The sequence below is a fragment of the Diachasmimorpha longicaudata genome, chromosome 6 (genome assembly GCF_034640455.1).
Source record: "Diachasmimorpha longicaudata isolate KC_UGA_2023 chromosome 6, iyDiaLong2, whole genome shotgun sequence".
Lineage (NCBI taxonomy): Eukaryota > Metazoa > Arthropoda > Insecta > Hymenoptera > Braconidae > Diachasmimorpha > Diachasmimorpha longicaudata.
This window is the reverse complement of record NC_087230.1, coordinates 2,121,356-2,126,681: the sequence shown is the minus strand read 5'-3', so window position 1 is coordinate 2,126,681 and position 5,326 is coordinate 2,121,356. Positions and strand designations below refer to the sequence as shown.

Genomic DNA, 5,326 nt, shown 5'->3' with positions numbered 1-5,326 from the left:
GCGAAAAACGAAAAAATCGACTGTGGACAATTCCCGGACCCCTAGAAAAATCGGAAATCGTCTCACGAATCCAATGGCGTCAGCCAAATTCTTCTAGCTATGATATTTCCAAAGATATGGAGGAAAAACGGTCTGAGTCCAAATCCGGGCCCGTTTTGCTCTAGGAGGCCCAGGAGCCGAGAAAAAGGCGAAAAACGAAAAAATCGACTGTGGACAATTCCCGGACCCCTAGAAAAATCGGAAATCGTCTCACGAATCCAATGGCGCCAGCCAAATCCTCCTAGCTATGATATTTCCAAAGATATGGACGAAAAACGGTCTGAGTCCAAATCCGGGCCCGTTTTGCTCTAGGAGGCCCAGGAGCCGAGAAAATCGCGAAAAACGAAAAAATCGACTTTAGAAAATTGCCGGACCCCTAGGAAAATCGGAAATCGTCTCACGAATCGAATGGCGCCAGCCAAATTGTCCTAGCTATGATATTTCCAAAGATATGGGCGAAAAACGGTGTGTGGCCAAATCCGTGTCCGTTTTGCTCTAGGAGGCCTAGGAGCCGAGAAAAAGGCGAAAAACGAAAAAATCGACTGTGGACAATTCCCCAACCCCTAGAAAAATCGGAAATCGTCTCACGAATCCAATGGCGTCAGCCAAATTCTTCTAGCTATGATATTTCCAAAGATATGGACGAAAAACGGTCTGAGTTCAAATCCGGGCCCGGTTTGCTCTAGGAGGCCCAGGAGCCGAGAAAATCGCGAAAAACGAAAAAATCGACTTTAGAAAATTTCCGGACCCCTAGGAAAATCGGAAATCGTCTCACGAATCGAATGGCGCCAGCCAAATTCTCCTAGCTATGATATTTCCAAAGATATGGACGAAAAACGGTCTGAGTCCAAATCCGGGCCCGTTTTGCTCTAGGAGGCCCAGGAGCCGAGAAAAAGGCGAAAAACGAAAAAATCGACTTTAGAAAATTGCCGGACCCCTAGGAAAATCGGAAATCGTCTCACGAATCGAATGGCGCCAGCCAAATTGTCCTAGCTATGATATTTCCAAAGATATGGGCGAAAAACGGTGTGTGGCCAAATCCGTGCCCGTTTTGCTCTAGGAGGCCTAGGAGCCGAGAAAAAGGCGAAAAACGAAAAAATCGACTGTGGACAATTCCCGAACCCCTAGAAAAATCGGAAATCGTCTCACGAATCCAATGGCGTCAGCCAAATTCTTCTAGCTATGATATTTCCAAAGATATGGAGGAAAAACGGTCTGAGTCCAAATCCGGGCCCGTTTTGCTCTAGGAGGCCCAGGAGCCGAGAAAAAGGCGAAAAACGAAAAAATCGACTGTGGACAATTCCCGGACCCCTAGAAAAATCGGAAATCGTCTCACGAATCGAATGGCGCCAGCCAAATTGTCCTAGCTATAATATTTCCAAAGATATGGGCGAAAAACGGAGTGTCGCCAAATCCGTGTCCGTATTGCTCTAGGAGGCCCAGGAGCCGAGAAAAAGGCGAAAAACGAAAAAATCGACTTTAGAAAATTGCCGGACCCCTAGGAAAATCGGAAATCGTCTCACGAATCGAATGGCGCCAGCCAAATTGTCCTAGCTATGATATTTCCAAAGATATGGGCGAAAAACGGTGTGTGGCCAAATCCGTGCCCGTTTTGCTCTAGGAGGCCCAGGAGCCGAGAAAAAGGCGAAAAACGAAAAAATCGACTGTGGACAATTCCCGGACCCCTAGAAAAATCGGAAATCGTCTCACGAATCCAATGGCGCCAGCCAAATCCTCCTAGCTATGATATTTCCAAAGATATGGACGAAAAACGGTCTGAGTCCAAATCCGGGCCCGTTTTGCTCTAGGAGGCCCAGGAGCCGAGAAAAAGGCGAAAAACGAAAAAATTGACTGTGGACAATTCCCGGACCCCTAGAAAAATCGGAAATCGTCTCACGAATCGAATGGCGCCAGCCAAATTGTCCTAGCTATAATATTTCCAAAGATATGGGCGAAAAACGGTGTGTGGCCAAATCCGTGCCCGTATTGCTCTAGGAGGCCCAGGAGCCGAGAAAAAGGCGAAAAACGAAAAAATCGATTTTAGAAAATTGCCGGACCCCTAGGAAAATCGGAAATCGTCTCACGAATCGAATGGCGCCAGCCAAATTGTCCTAGCTATGATATTTCCAAAGATATGGGCGAAAAACGGTGTGTGGCCAAATCCGTGCCCGTTTTGCTCTAGGAGGCCTAGGAGCCGAGAAAAAGGCGAAAAACGAAAAAATCGACTGTGGTCAATTCCCGAACCCCTAGAAAAATCGGAAATCGTCTCACGAATCCAATGGCGTCAGCCAAATTCTTCTAGCTATGATATTTCCAAAGATATGGACGAAAAACGGTCTGAGTTCAAATCCGGGCCCGTTTTGCTCTAGGAGGCCCAGGAGCCGAGAAAATCGCGAAAAACGAAAAAATCGACTGTTGACAATTCCCGGACCCCTAGAAAAATCGGAAATCGTCTCACGAATCCAATGGCGCCAGCCAAATTGTCCTAGCTATAATATTTCCAAAGATATGGACGAAAAACGGTGTGTGGCCAAATCCGTGCCCGTTTTGCTCTAGGAGGCCCAGGAGCCGAGAAAAAGGCGAAAAACGAAAAAATCGACTGTGGACAATTCCCGGACCCCTAGAAAAATCGGAAATCGTCTCACGAATCCAATGGCGCCAGCCAAATTGTCCTAGCTATGATATTTCCAAAGATATGGACGAAAAACGATCTGAGTCCAAATCGGGGCCCGTTTTGCTCTTGGAGGCCCAGGAGCCGAGAAAATCGCGAAAAACGAAAAAATCGACTTTAGAAAATTGCCGGACCCCTAGGAAAATCGGAAATCGTCTCACGAATCGAATGGCGCCAGCCAAATTGTCCTAGCTATGATATTTCCAAAGATATGGGCGAAAAACGGTGTGTGGTCAAATCCGTGCCCGTTTTGCTCTAGGAGGCCCAGGAGCCGAGAAAATCGCGAAAAACGAAAAAATCGACTACAGAAAATTCCCGGACCCCTAAAAAAATCGGGAATCGTCTCACGAATCCAATGGCGCCAGCGAAATTCTCCTAGCTATGATATTTCCAAAGATATGGGCGAAAAACGGTGTGTGGCCAAATCCGTGTCCGTTTTGCTCTAGGAGGCCTAGGAGCCGAGAAAAAGGCGAAAAACGAAAAAATCGACTGTGGACAATTCCCCAACCCCTAGAAAAATCGGAAATCGTCTCACGAATCCAATGGCGTCAGCCAAATTCTTCTAGCTATGATATTTCCAAAGATATGGACGAAAAACGGTCTGAGTTCAAATCCGTGTCCGTATTGCTCTAGGAGGCCCAGGAGCCGAGAAAAAGGCGAAAAACGAAAAAATCGACTTTAGAAAATTGCCGGACCCCTAGGAAAATCGGAAATCGTCTCACGAATCGAATGGCGCCAGCCAAATTGTCCTAGCTATGATATTTCCAAAGATATGGGCGAAAAACGGTGTGTGGCCAAATCCGTGCCCGTTTTGCTCTAGGAGGCCCAGGAGCCGAGAAAAAGGCGAAAAACGAAAAAAATGAGCCGTCATGGGACGCCTGGCAGATGTGAAACATCGTGTGTGTACAAGTAATATGCATAAAAGATAATATTATTACAGGAATTAAATATAGCCTAATGAAAAAATGAAGTATTACGAGATTCTTACAGTAAATGGTAACTTTATTTAATAAACATTTATTTACATGATATAAAAATTCGATATTAGTATCAAGTTGCCACAATTTAAATATTTTCATCTGTGGCTTCAATAATAGTTATATTCGATTTTTCCTCTGCCGGTATTACTGTGACGATTGGTCGATGATAACTAAAGTACGTTACAAAAGTATTGGATGAAACACCATCAAGATATCTCACAAATACAGCATCTATTGTTGTTCCATATTTGGTAGTAGATTCTTTTGGATCGTTATTGATTTGCCATTGAAATTCTTTTTGAAGAAATGTCATTAATGGCATTGATTCAGCTCTTGCAAAATTTACACTGAAATATGCAGCTAAAAATAATGGTAGTTTATGTTTATTCGCTTTAAGAATTATTGAACCTGTTTGACTATAAGGAAATAACCTTTCATGTAAAAATGAAATGAGATGATCCATTTTGTTATTAGGTGAAATGTATATTACAATCATAATTAATTCACTTCCGTCTTGTAGTTTAACATGTGAAGAACACACATTTCCAATAGATGCAATAGTTTAAAATAGTCTGGTACTATTCGATTAATAAAGTCTGACACAACATTGATAGTATGCCTTGTGTTTAACTGATCAGGGTGACGTCCAGTTTCAATAATAATATTTTGTGATCCTTCTGATGATTGTTGGGAACTGAAATATTTAAAACAATATGATATTGAAATACACAAAAAAAAAAAAATTTAAGTGTGGCTTCAATATACTCATGAACTCAAATCTTAGTTAATTATTGCAATATATGACTAAAGATTTGCAAGTATAAATTTTATTAATAAATTTTTCTATATTAATTCCTTCATGAATAATAAAAGAATCCTTAATTGAAGATAATATTAATATAATTTATATAAATTATTAATATGATTAATATGAATATAATTAATTAAATATAAAAATATAATAATTACATTTATGGAGACTTGAAAAATACGATCTACTTACTGATGACTTGGTAGTATACCATAGTGTAGTTTCACTTTCTTTGCACAAGGTTGATCACTTTGATCTTCTGAGTTATCACTGTCACACATATTTTATTGTCAAAAATGAAAATGAAAAATTAAATAAAACGCAGGTTATGTGTACCGTAGTAAACAACAACGTCGAACTGAGTGAGAAGCCACGCCGTACACTCTACTACACAGAATATAGATAGGCATACCTTAGTATAGCCTGGCGAATGCTCGCCACGGCAAGTATCGCCAGGCCAACGATTCAGTTTAGGGGTGCGCCTATAGATGTTTCACATCAAAATCGACTGTGGACAATTCCCGGACCCCTAGAAAAATCGGAAATCGTCTCACGAATCCAATGGCGCCAGCCAAATCCTCCTAGCTATGATATTTCCAAAGATATGGACGAAAAACGGTCTGAGTCCAAATCCGGGCCCGTTTTGCTCTAGGAGGCCCAGGAGCCGAGAAAAAGGCGAAAAACGAAAAAATTGACTGTGGACAATTCCCGGACCCCTAGAAAAATCGGAAATCGTCTCACGAATCGAATGGCGCCAGCCAAATTGTCCTAGCTATAATATTTCCAAAGATATGGGCGAAAAACGGTGTGTGGCCAAATCCGTGC

At 42.3% G+C, this 5,326-nt stretch overlaps 1 long non-coding RNA gene across 1 annotated transcript; it reads right to left on the bottom strand.

Moving 5' to 3' along the window:
• Positions 1-3,580: 3,580 nt before the first annotated feature.
• Positions 3,581-5,008, bottom strand: LOC135163364 (uncharacterized). The gene is made up of 3 exons (XR_010299108.1): positions 4,914-5,008; positions 4,694-4,771; positions 3,581-4,384 (listed from the first exon to the last, which is right to left on the bottom strand). It is a non-coding gene; the product is annotated as an uncharacterized LOC135163364 (long non-coding RNA).
• Between the last annotated feature and the right edge of the window lie 318 nt (positions 5,009-5,326).